Source organism: Hyla sarda, chromosome 2 (genome assembly GCF_029499605.1).
Source record: "Hyla sarda isolate aHylSar1 chromosome 2, aHylSar1.hap1, whole genome shotgun sequence".
NCBI classification, from domain to species: Eukaryota; Metazoa; Chordata; class Amphibia; order Anura; family Hylidae; genus Hyla; species Hyla sarda.
Window position 1 is genome coordinate 258,569,672 of NC_079190.1, and position 13,652 is coordinate 258,583,323.

Genomic DNA, 13,652 nt, shown 5'->3' on the forward strand with positions numbered 1-13,652 from the left:
CATCTTCTGCTCTGGTCTGCGGGAAGGCAGATCAGAGCAGAAGACTCCCGGAAGACAGCGGAGGCAGGTTAGGGGACCTCCGTCTGCCGAGCAGGATGACCGGATCGCCGCGGCAGCGCTGCGGGCGATCCGATCATCCTGTTAAGTGATTGCGATGCTGCAGATGCCGTGATCTGTACTGATCACGGCATCTGAGGGGTTAATGGCGGACATCCGCGGGATCGCGGGTATCCGCCATTACCGGCGGGTCCCTGGCTGCGATCCACAGCCGGGACCTGCCGCGCATGATGCCCGCGGTTATGCTCGGGACGTAAATGTACTTCCTGGTGCGTTAAGTACCACATCACCAGGACGTACATTTACGTCCTGCGTCGTTAAGGGGTTAAAGTTAAGGGGAAATTCTTTTCTTTTTGGAATGCTCTCTGATGACATCACAAGCACAGTTTGCTCTGCTGACGTTATAATAATAATGCTTTATTTATTGTTGTCCTTAGTGGGATTTGAACCCAAGTCCCCAGCACTGCAAGGCAGCAGTGCTAACCACTGAGCCACTATGCTGCCCTTAGCATACATCTGCTATGCATGGTTGCTAAAATGGACAGAGATGTCAGCAGAGAGCACTGTGCTCGTGATGCCATCGGTGTTCCAAAAAGAAAGGAATTTCCTCTGTAGCATTCAGCAGCTAATAAGTACTGGAAGGATTAAGATTTTTTTATAGAAGTAATTTACAAATATGTTTAACTTTCTGCCACCAGTTGATTTAAAAGAAAAAAAGGTTTTCACCGGAGTACCACATTCTGGTCCATAGGTGCGGGTCCTCTACTCCAATGTATGTGCACGAGCACCTGTTCTCACCTCGAGACTAAGTGTTTTTTGTTTGAAGTTAGTCATGTTGTACGTATCCACATACACGTTTATCAGGTGTCATGATGCGATTGTGGCACTTGTGACCATCTGCAGGCATCCTCCATTGTATGCAATTTTAGCTGGGGATCGCCCATAGCAACGGTTGACAAGTGCAGGACCTCTGCCCCAGCGAAGGTGCACAATTGCACTTTGGGTTGAGTTTCCTGCTATAGCCATTTCCATGCAAATATAAGCCGGCAAGCGTCTAAGGCTTATACCAATGCGCCTTTTTATCTTATCGGGTAGCGTTGGGGTTTCACCTGTGAGGCCTGCTATAATTGTACCAGCAAGGGTGGGGCTTGTAGCTTATCTACTCCCTCCCATTGTATGTGTGCTTAGATTCACACTGGAGGTGACTGAGGCGCAATCTGCAAGTTGGACCTAAGGCTGCTGTCATTTTGTTCCTGGTTTTATGTATCTGGCCAGGTAGGTTAGTGGATAGGTCCCGCATCACTTGAGAAACCTTGGCGTGGTGTGCGGGCTCAAGTGTGTCCTTCATATAAGGATATACTGGCTAATGTCTCAATTTTACATCAGTTTTGAGGATTAGTTAATATCATTGTATATATATCTACCACAGGAGTGAAACCACATTCTGGTCCATAGGTGCAGGTCCTCTACTCCAATGTATGTGCACAATTGCAATTGGAGTTGAGCACCTGTTATCACCTCATGACTATGTTTTTTGTTTCACCGGAGTACCCCTTTAAGTGTGTGCTATGGGTCTTACTCTCTCTGCCTATTCATCTTTATATTCTCTCTCTTCATCCTTTCTTTTCCTGATCATCCTTTCTTTTCCTGATCATTCTCCCCCCCCCCCCCCCCCCCCCCGCTCCCTCCATGTGTATTGTACTGTATCCATGTGTATTGTACCGTACATTTTTCTGGATTTTGAATACACTAAGTCCACAGCACCCCAAGGGTCTATTTGCATGTAAAGTATCCTTCACATATTTGATACTGCAGTTTTCAATGTAAACTAAATGACTGAACACAGCTTTAAATCTGTGGCTTTAAATCCTGTGCATCAAATATGTGCAGGATACTGTGAAAAGACCATAAAGCATTTTTCCACATGAATTAACAGTTGACTGTAGTCAAACTGTTTTACTACTTTCTATGCCATCATACAGAACCAAATCAAGCTTTTAGCATTAAAATAAACTGAGCACCTCCACTACCATTGCTATTACTGGACAGACACATATGCTGTTATGCCTGTTATAACTTAACTGGACTCTATCACCACATTACACATCAGCGGTGCCAGACAGTTCTTTCTACCGTTGGTTTTTGAGTATTTTACTGAATCTATCATTATGTCTGAGGCACGCAATGTAAAGAACTCCATTAATATGGATTTGGAGATGCCATATGCATCCATGGAAGAAGGTATCAGCACGGTTAAAGCACAGGTGGGGGAGAATTTCACAGCTTGTGAGGCACAGGATGAACTACAAGTGTTAAAGGGGTACTCCGGTGGAATTTTTTTTTATCAACTGGTGCCAGAAAGTTTAACAGATTTGTAAATTACCTCTACAAATCATAATCCTTTCAGTACTTATTAGCTGCTGAATAATACAGAGGAAATTCTTTTCTTTTTGGAACACAGTGCTCTCTGCTGACACCTCTGTCCATTTTAAGAACTGTCCAGAGTAGGAGAAAATCCCCATAGAAAACATATGCTACTCTGGACAGTTCCTAAAATGGACAGATGTCAGCAAAGAGCACTGTGGTCATGATGTCAGCAGAGAGCTCTGTGTTCCAAAAAGAAAAGAATATCCTCTGTAGTTTTCAGCAGCTAATAAGTACTGGAAGGATTAAGATTTTTTTTTAATAGAAGTAATTTACAAATCTGTTTAACTTTCTGGCACCAGTTGATAAAAAAAAATAAAACAATAAAGTTTTCCACTGGAGTACCCCTTTAAGCACGAAATCCCTAAAATAAAAGGGGTTCAAACACTTGCAGAAGAGGAAGCCAGATTATTCTGGACCATCCAGTCATTAACTGTATATGCTGAATGCAAAAGGACACCCAGAGGGCTTCGGGTGTACAAATCCCCCTCACAGTTTGGAAATAATCCGGATTTCCTGGCAGCATGGGATAAAGCCCATGTTTTACATTCACTCAATTGGCAGCAACTTATTCTCCAACAGAACCAGAAGGAATATGAAGCAGAAAGCATAGAGTTATGCAAGGCGAAAATCGAAGAACTCAGCTGACAGAAGGGCAGTTTACTAACTTCACACAAAATCTGAAAAAAAGAATTTTACAGTTACAAACAGTATTGAAAAGTCTATGCAGGACAAGAAAGACTTTGAAACCAATATCATGTTTACAGGCGCTAAGTCAAATCTGGGTAATGAGACTAATAAAACAAAATGCTACGGAAAGAAGTCTCATGTGAATAAGGATCATAGAAGTTCATATCTCAAAAAGAAGAAATCCACTACAGATTAGAGTCCGACTCCAGCAGATCTGAAGAACATAGTAATGTCCCTGAGGCTAGGATTCCACTGAGATTTTTGCCGTGATTTTTTTTGGCTTAAAAACGCCAGAAAAACTGCCACTGATTTTCCATGCATTTTGGCATTTTTTCTCGTACTTTTACCTTTGTGTGGAATTTGCCTTTTTTTGTACAAAAATAGTTGGGTACCAAAAAATAAATATATATTAATATATATTATATATATTAATATATATTAATATATATTAATATATATTAATATATATTAATATATATTATATATATTAATATATATTATATATATTAATATATATTATATATATTAATATATATTATATATATTAATATATATATTTATATATATATATATATATATATTAATATATATATATTAATATATATATATATATATATATAATATAAAATGCAGTAGGGATGTAAACATTTTTTATTTAAGAAGGGAGTAGTAGTACCTGTACTATAGACATATCGCTCCGGGTGTCAGTTCTGACACCTGATGTGATCGTCCATAATATAGCAGAGATGCGGCTCTATACAGCGCTCGCATCTCTGCTCTGTACTCCAGCCAGTGATGTGAATAGAACATCACTCATTCATATTTTCCGTCCACAGCTGTGATTGGCCGGGTGGTTGCAGCCAATCACAGCTCTGAGGAAAATATGAATGAGTGAGTGGCCAGAGTACAGAGCCTAAAGTCTATGTGCGTGTTATACGCCGATACACCCCCAGGAAAGGCAGGGGGAGAGAGGCCGTCGCTGCCCGCTTCTCTCCCCCTGCCTTTCCTGGGGTCTAGAGCGCTGCTGCCGGCCCTTCTCTCCCCCTAGCTATCGGCGCCGCTGCCCGTTCTGTCCCCCTGACTATCGGTATCGGCGCCCCATTGTCGGCACCGATAGCAAGGGGGAGAGAAGCGGCGCCGACAGCCAGGGGGAGAGAAGGGGCAGCGGCACCCATTGCCGGCGCCGCTGCCTCCCCCCATCCCCGGTGGCATAATTACCTGGGTCGGATCTGCGCTGCTGCAGGCCTCCGGTGTGCCTCCCCTGCGTCGTTGCTACGCCGCATAGCAACGACGCCGGGGACGCACGCCGGAGGCCTGCAGCAGCGCGGACCCGACCTAGGTAATTATGCCACCGGGGATGGGGGGAGGCAACGGGGCAGCGGCGCCGGCAATCGGTGCCGCTGCCCCTTCTCTCCCCCTGGCTATCGGCGCCGGCAATGTGGCGCCGGCACCGATAGTCAGGGGGACAGAACGGACAGCGGCGCCGATAGCTAGGGGGAGAGAAGGGCCGGCAGCAGCGCTCTAGACCCCAGGAAAGGCAGGGGGAGAGAGAAGCGGGCAGCGACTGTCTCTCTCCCCCTGCCTTTCCTGGGGGTATATCGGGGTATACACGCGCACACACGCACCCTCATTTTAAAAATGAGTTTTTAAAAAACTTTTTTTACCCAAATATCCTTGGTAAAATGAGGGTGCGTGTTATAGGCCGGTGCGTGCTATACCCCGATAAATACGGTAATTTATTTAGTATGGCTAATTTCCTTATAAGCAGAGAGTTTCAAAGTTTAAAAAATACAAAATTTTCTAATTTCATCAAAATTTAGGGATTTTTCACCAAGAAAGGATGCAAGCAACGCCGAATTTACCATTATGTAAAAGTAGAATGTGTCACAAAACACAAAAACAATCTTGGAATCAGAATGAAAAGTAAAAGCATCACAGTTTAGAAGAGGTTTGCTATGGGGATTTGCTTCTAAACTGGGTGGTTCCCGAGACACGTGTCATCAGAGAGCACTTCGACAGAAAAGAACAACCTTAACTTCAGAAGCTCATAAGTACTGAAAGGATTAAGATTTTTTTTTATAGAAGTAATTTACAAATCTGTTTAACTTTCTGGAGCCAGTTGATATATAAAAAAAAAGTTTTTTCCTGGATAACCCCTTTAAGGTGAAAATGGGCTTGTCCTTAACCCCTTAAGCACCGACCCATTTTTTACCTCTATGACCAGGCTCTTTTTTTTTTTAAATTTGACATGAATCTCTTTAAATGGTAACTTTAGAATGCTTTTTCTGAGCAGAGCGATTCTGAGATTGCTTTTTCGTGACATATTTTACTTTATATAACTGGTGCATTTTTGTTGACACATGAAGCATTTTTTGTGAAAAACGTAAAAATATTGTGAAAAACTGGAAAATTTCTGGCGTTTAATTTTTTTTATGGTGTACATTGTGCGGTAAAAGTGATGTTATATTTATTCTGTGGGTCAGTACGATTATGGCGATACCCATTTTATATAGCTTTCCATGTTCTTTTTCCTTTTCTGAGCAAAATTATTTTTCTGCCATTCATTTTCCAACAGCCGTAACTTTTTTATTTTTCGTCCGATGCCATTGAGTAGGGGCTTCTTTTTTGTGGGATGAGCTGTACTTTTTATTGGTATCATTTCTGTGCTGCGTGCTACATTTTGATCTTTTTTATTCCGCTATTTGTACCAAAATTGGCGATTTTTGCGCTTTAAAAAAAAAAATTAAAATTTACGCCGTTCACCGTGCGGGATAAGTTACATTATAGTTTTATAGTACACGTCATTACGGACGTGGCAATACCTATTATGTATATGATTTGTGTTTTTGATCTTTTTTGGTGATGATACAGGGCTTTTATTGGGAAAGGGGCATTTTTTTTTTTTTACACTTCATACTTTTATAGAAGAACTTTTTTTTTTTTTTACACTATTTACAGGTTATACTATGTTGCAATACATTTGTATTGCAGCACAGTATAACCTGATGAGCTGCAGACACTACAGCCTGTGCGATCCAGCCTCTGTCTGGATCTCACAGGCTTCCGTAGCAGGCAGACAGGAGGTCATGATCTGACCTCCTGCTGCCATAGCAACCAACAGCAACCCGCGATTGTATTGCGGCGCCGCCGTTGGAGAACAGGGGGAGAGCGCTCCCCCTGTCAACACCATAGATGCCGTGATCAGGATTGATCACTGCATCTATGGGATTAATGTTGCCGGGACCGGCGCGATCGCGGCTCCGGCAGCTGCGGCGGGACTCCAGCTGTGATTGACAGCCGGATTCTGTCACCGATCTCCTGCGCTGCCCGCGGCAGTGCCGGAGATCGCTATGACCTATGCATGCATCCAATTGCGCGAACGTGTCGGATGATTGGACATATGAATACGTCCTATAGCGGGAATGGGTTAAGGGGTTAAAGAGCTCACCCAATATGAGGATTGTATTTGTGCGCTTGCCGAGTTGTCGGGGGTGGTTTTTTCCTCCCCAGGCGATCAAGAAAGAGACAGCAGCCATCCTTTTTCAGGGGTAATAAACCTTCCTTTAACCCTCCCATTGTTCCGGGCAGCACCCTGGACATTTTTTGTAAAAATGTCCTTAGAGATATTAGGGCATTAATCCATCCTGCACCCTAAAGAGCAAACAGCATTAAAAGATTTAATGTCAAACAATGACATTTTAGTATCGAAAGCAGACAAGGGTGGAGCTGTAGTTATTTGGTATTAAAACATCCACGTCTCAGTAGTAGAGAAACAACTTAGCAACAATGTAGTTTATGAAAGTCTACCTTCAAACCCTACTTATAAAATAAAAGAGAAGCTACGGTCACTTCTACGCAAACATGTTGACAAAAAGGGGTCATAGCTGAGAAAATGGCTGAAAAACTCATCCCCTTCCAGCCTTAGTTCCCCTACTGGTACATTTTGCCCAAAATCCAAGTCACTGAGCCGACCCCCTGGTCGCCTTATTGTGGCTGGGGTCGGCTCAGTGACTGAGGCGTGTCCAGCTTCTTGGACTGGTTAATGTCTCCTATTTTACAAGAAATCTCCTCTTTAAGGGACACCGGTGACTTCATTAAATGCTTGGAACAGTTTGAATGGAGAAGTGAGTATTCCCTATCCTCCATAGATGTCGAAAGTTTGTATACCGCATCCCACACGGTGCGGGTATACAGGCTATGGAGGAGTGCCTGAAATACACTAATAAATCTGGAGATTTTATCTCCTTTTTCTGTGAAGCATTGGAATTAATTTTAACCAACAATGCTTTTCAGTATGAGAATAGGTGGTTTATACAACGACAAGGGACAGCAATGGGGAGTCCGGTCTCCTGCGTTTATGCTAATGTATTTTTGGCCATGTTTGAAAGCAAATTCCTCTTCACGTCCAGTAACCCCCTTTTGTTAAGTACGCCAAACTATTTCTAAGATTTGTAGATTATGATATTTTTATAGTATGGGACGGAGGTGAAGATTAATTTTCTACATTTGTTCAATATCGGAACGTCACTAATGATGTCAACATTTCTTATATTTATTTCCTTTGGGCATCCAGTGTAAGGCCATGTTCACAGCAGAAATCGGAGACTTACCTTCAGTGTGTTCCCACAGATTTCACACTTTCTGTAAGATTTGCCCATCGATTAGATTACAGGTCAAGAAATATGGCATGATTTCCCATTGTTTTATAGTGAATTTAGACCCTGTCAGTAAATTACTGCTAGTTATTAATACACTAAAATACAATCTATTAGGCCCTGCCCGAGGCAGAGTTAAGAGGTATTCCAGCACTTAAAAACATATGGCCTATCCACAGGAGATACACAACGCTGTACTTCGGTATCTCCGGTGCTCCAATAGACAATGCATGGTGTGTGTGCCATCACCACTCCATGCAGTGGGAAAAGACTGGGCCCCATTCTGGAGACAACATGTTTAAAAGGCTTTAATATGCAAATACAGGTAACAGACATGGAAGCCTTTGTTATGGACCATAGTATCTCAGGAATTAAACTGAAGGGATGACAATCCTGAGCATCGCAGCTATCGCAGAGTGATAGCTTAATGCTACATAATTTGGTTAACAAACAAAATTATAAAACACCAAAGAGGAATTACCTGTCAAGCGTTATACATTCCAGTTGTGAGAAGGGCCAGTACACATCAGTTTTCTGTATCTCTATCTGCAAAAGATAAATAAAAACATCTATCAGGCTAAGAAAATTATTGAAGCATAGGTCAAACATCCAGCACCAGTTGCTTATTTAGATATAGTGGTAAGCAATCTATGCCAGAATAATATTTCTATATCAGCACCTCAATATATAGAGTAGGATTTTGCAATTTAACAAGCCACACTTCAGTGTAAGTCTCTGTTTACACAGGCACACTGCTGCATGATACAAGCGGCTTGAAACACAGTAAAATGAGTCTTCACATGGCCTAATTATTGGGAGCGAACGGGCACACACGATTGCGTGTGTGGTGGTGATATAAGTCAATGACTGGATATGCCCTTCCAAGTTTTTCCACTGTGGATTTTTCTGCAATATCTAAAAATTAAACATTGTTCACCATCCACAACTAGAGATGGGAAGACATGGAGGAAAAAGAAAAAAAACAACATTTCAACATTTAGACCTTCATGAAAAACCATCTGTGAATCTTTACAGGTTCTCATCTGAAGCAAGCAAATCCTAAAATAGAATTCAAACACTTAGAATACAATTTATAAAGAGCAATATGCATTTCTGTCTCTAGCGGCACTGCAGGGAGAAAGGGTTACGTCCAGTTTGGTTGTGACTGGGCTCCATCTTGTTGGTATACATAAATTTAAAGAGGTACTGCACCCCTGGACATTTTATCCCCTACCATGGCTGCCCGAACCCAGTGTTCTAAACAAAAAATGTGCCGTCCAGAGATTAGGAGAGGTCCCAGCGGCCAAACTTTGGATAGGGGATAACATGTCCAGGGGCGGAATACCCCTTTAAAACTTCCAGCTTTTGTCCTTTCAGGGTACGCCCTTGCCAACTGGGCTTTAACGCACCAGGGTACGCCATCGAGTATTAAGAAACTTTGAAACGAGCGCAGGCGCTTTAGAGCGGCGAGTGTCGGTTACTACCAGAGTTGCCAGACGTTTACTTCTAATGATGGGTCATGTCCTTAAATGGCCAATTTTTTTTTTTTTTTATCTGACAGAGCCCATGTAAGGGGTAATTGACAGTTAAGAGGTTAATTTGTCTGAAAACGAAGTTATCTTTCACAGATAATGTTTCCCTTTTTTCTGAGTCTGGCTGACCTGTAAATTCGCTTTTCCTCAGTAAAATGGTGAAACATCCATCCAGCACTGAATTGATTTTTTTATTTTTTTTTAAACTACTTTGCTCTCTATTTGTTTCTGAAAACAAAACAGGTTTTCATTCCACGGCTTTAAAGTTTTCAGAAATTTTACATCTCTATGTACAACATTTCCTCAACAGAACAGGTATGCTACCTATATAAAAATCTGTACAGAATGCTACTTGTGGACAGGGTGTTCAAAAAGGAGCAACCAATCTGCATTTTATATTTTAACTAAATGCATCACATAATTATACAGGAATTATTTAGACAAAGCAGCTTTATCAAACGGAGACGCTGCAATTACATACTTCTTTTGATTAACACGTTAGGGCCTAGAATATCAGCCTAATACGACCACTGCCTGATTCTTATATGTGGGCGAGGGAGTGATTCCTGCTATTGTGCTGAATAGTGCACTAGAAGTAATTTCTTTCCTTACTACCGTAAACAAATTATATTAATATACAGGGGGAAAAAACAATTATATATAATTTTTTTTTTTATCATGAGACAATGCCAAACTGACCATTTGGGTAAAAAAGCGGCAGAAAGGGATACGCAAATTTTTAACTCCATTTTCCTTTTCAATGAATTCCACCAAACCTATTGGGGGCAGTGAACGAGTTAACCAAAATTACCAGTTTATATGTGCTGCTGGCCGTTTGGCATGTATCATCAATAAAGGCCACCCAGGTAGCCAGAAAAAGTAAAGACATGCTATATCTCAATTGTTGTTAATTTAATACGGATTGTAGTATGAAAGCCCAATCTGTGCAAGGAAACGGAGTTAAAGTATTGTGAAAATTCACTGTAAAAAATTCCTTCAAAACTAAAAGGCTACTACAAATTGTACCAAATAACTCACAAGTAACAATGCGTTAGCATTAGCTTTGCTCCGCTCACATCCTGTCGCTCTTTTTTTATCCTCACCCAACAGGAAACCTATCTTTTCACTTGAGGAATGCAAGAAAAAAAAAAAAAAAAAAAAAGAAAGAAAAAAAAAAAGAAAAAAGAAAAAGAAAAAAGGGGGGGGGGGGGGGATCTAACACACACACACACACACACACACACACAGATATATTTATAAATATATCTGTGTATTTAATTCTATTTGTTTTTTATTTGGTTTTATTTTACAAAACTGAATTTAATACATTTTATGAAAATCCAAAACCTTGCTACTATGTATTGTTTTGAAGCACGCTACTATTGACATAGCGTACTAAATAGTAACAAGACATATGGTATTATGCTTTATTTGGGAAGCAAGTCATTAAGAGCTCAAACTGTGCAGGCCTGCTCATAAAAACAGGAATATACAAACACAGAAATATGGCATTACTATGAGAGAACATAGAGAGCTATGGCAGCAGGTTAGTAAAAAACAAGTCCAGGTGAGGCTATCCACGGGACTAAAATGGAGCAAAATCTACTTGTCCCTCATGCCGATCCACTTGTCCGGGACAATTTTCGCTTTTACGCTCTAATTTTTTCCTCCTCGCCCTATAATAGCCATAAATACCTATTATAATGATACCTTTTCATTTTTCAATAACATATTATCTGAAAAAAAATTTTTTTTTATATATATTGAATAAGTGAAATTGAAATAGTAAAAGATAATTTTGCAGATTTGGTGGTTTTCTTTTCTGCGCCATTTACCTTGTGGTTGAGGTAACATGTTAGTTTTATACTTTAGTCGCCTGATTACAGCGATACCAGATTTGTATCGTTTACGTCATATTTTACTAATTCTGAACTTTTTCTAATTTTTTTAATTGCCATTTTTTAACCCATGTAGCTTTATTTTTTTTTCCACATACCAGGCCGTATGAGTGCTAATTTATTGCGCCATAATCTGTTTTTTGTATCGGTACCATTTTGAAATTGATCTGACTTTTTAATGGCTTTTTAACTTTTTTTTCTGGGATATTATAAAAATTGCAAATCTGTGGTTTGGTATTTTTTTTACATTTACCGTACGGGATACATAATGTTATATTTTAATAGGTTGTACAATTACGCACGAAGTGATACCAAATATGTTTATTTTTATTATGTTTGCATGTTTTTATATAGGAAAAGGGGGTGATTTGAACTTTTAACATGGAAGGGGTTAATGCAGCAGTCTTCAAACTGTGGCCCTCCAGATGTTGCAAAACTACAACTCCCAGCATGCCCGGAGAGCCAACAGCTGTCCTGGCATGCTGGGAATTGTAGTTTTGTAACATCTGAAGGGGCACAGTTTGAAGACCACTAGGTTAATGTGTCTTTCAAACTTATTACATTTTTATTTTTTTTATTTTATTTTTTTTACACTTATAGGAGGAATCATTAGATTCCTCAGACAGATGAATAGATTCTATTGAACTCCATTGATCTGTGATCTGCTCTGTGATCCATTGCTAGAGCCTAGTCCAGCCAGGATCTATCAATGACAGACCCGGACAGGAGGAAGCAGAGGTAAGTCCTCCGGCTACCTCTATAGTGGATCGCTCCCCTGCGATCGCGCTGCGGGGGGGGCGAGGGTCGATCCACCCCACTAGCCCACCAGGGAGCATTCACATGTCCCTTTAGACGCCGCTGTCAGCTTTGACAGCGGCGATCTAAAGGGTTAATAGCCAGCCGCGGCGATCGCCGCATGCTGGCTATTAGCAGCGGCCCCCGGCTACTGAGAACAGCCGGGGGCTGCAGAGTACGGAGCGGGCAGGAATCCCGAGCCCGCTCCATACATACTGCAGAGCACCGCAAGCATCTCCCCGTGCAGACGTGCCTCCTCCCCTCAGCTCTCCGAAGCTACAGCTGGGGGGAGTGAAGGCAGAGGACGCAGGTCTGCACGGGGAGCAAGAAGCCACGCCCCCTCATCTCCCCCCGCACGTCTGCAGAGCAAGAAGCCACGCCCCCTCATCTCCCCCCGCACGTCTGTATAGCAAGAAGCCACGCCCCCTCATCTCCCCCCGCACGTCTGCAGAGCAGGGGATAGAAGACAAATACTGTACACAGCTTCTCATCTCCCCTGCTCTGCTTCGAAGGACACAGGCTGCAGAGTATGGAGCGGGCAGGAGTCGGCAGCCCGCTCCATACAGACTGCAGATCGCCGCCGCACTTGTCAGGTCCGGCCCTGCTTGCCCGGAGCCGGGCTAAGGGCCGGACAAATTCACCTGCCCGGTGCCCAAAACTGCTAGTCCCGGGCGTCGGGCGGTAAGAATTCCACATCCCTGGGTTATGCCTAATCATTAAAAGGGGTACTCCAGTGGAAAACATTTTTTTTCAAACTGGTGCGAGAAAGTTAAACAAATTTGCAAATTAATTCTATTTAAAAAAATTCTTAATTTTCCCAGCACTTAGCTGCTGTATGCTCCACAGGAAGTTGAGTTCTTTTCTGTCCATGTCTGGAACTGTCCAGAGTAGGATCAAACCTATCCAGTTCTGGACAGTTCCTAACACAGACAGAAGTGTCAGCAGAGAGCACTATGGTCAGACAGAAAAGAACTATACATTCCTCTGGAGCATACAGCAGCTGATATACTGGGTTAAGATTTTTTTTAAATAGAAGTAATTTACAAATATGTTTCACTTTCTGGCACCAGTTGATTAAAAAAAAAAAAAAAAAAACATTTATTTCCACCTGCATACCCCTTTAATGTCAAGAAACACAAGACAATCTACACTGCCTACCCCTACCAACAGCAAAAGGCTATGGGGGAGATTTATCAAAACCTGTGCAGAGTAAAACTTGCCCAGTTGCCCATAGCAACCAGATTGCTTCTTTCATTTTTAGGAATGCCTGTGAAAAATTAAACAAGCGATCTGATTGGTTGCTATGGAAAACTAGACAACTTTCCCTCTGCACAGGTTTTGATGAATCTCCCCCCTAAGGTTCCACTTTGTTTTTTCTGGCAGTTTTTGGAAAACTGCCAATTTTTGAGCCAAAGTCAGAAGTGGATCCATAAGGGAGGAGAAGTGTAAGTCCTTCCTTTATATGTCCTATTCCCTTTGAATCCACTTCTGGCTTTGGCTCAAATACTGCAGTGGCAGTATTCCAAAAACTGCCAGAAAAAAAAAAAAAAAAAAAAATGCCAAAAAGGAGCCAAAAACATCCTGCAAACAACCTCAGCAGT

At 41.7% G+C, this 13,652-nt stretch overlaps 1 protein-coding gene across 5 annotated transcripts in view; it reads right to left on the minus strand.

The window, feature by feature from the left end:
- Nucleotides 1-13,652, minus strand: part of LUZP1 (leucine zipper protein 1) — a 101,461-nt gene that overhangs the window by 38,776 nt on the left and 49,033 nt on the right. For all 5 annotated transcript variants that reach the window (XM_056557023.1, XM_056557019.1, XM_056557021.1 and 2 more), the window contains exon 2: nt 8,308-8,372. The gene's annotated coding sequence lies outside the window, so the exon portion shown is untranslated. The remainder of the gene's footprint in view (nt 1-8,307; nt 8,373-13,652) is intronic.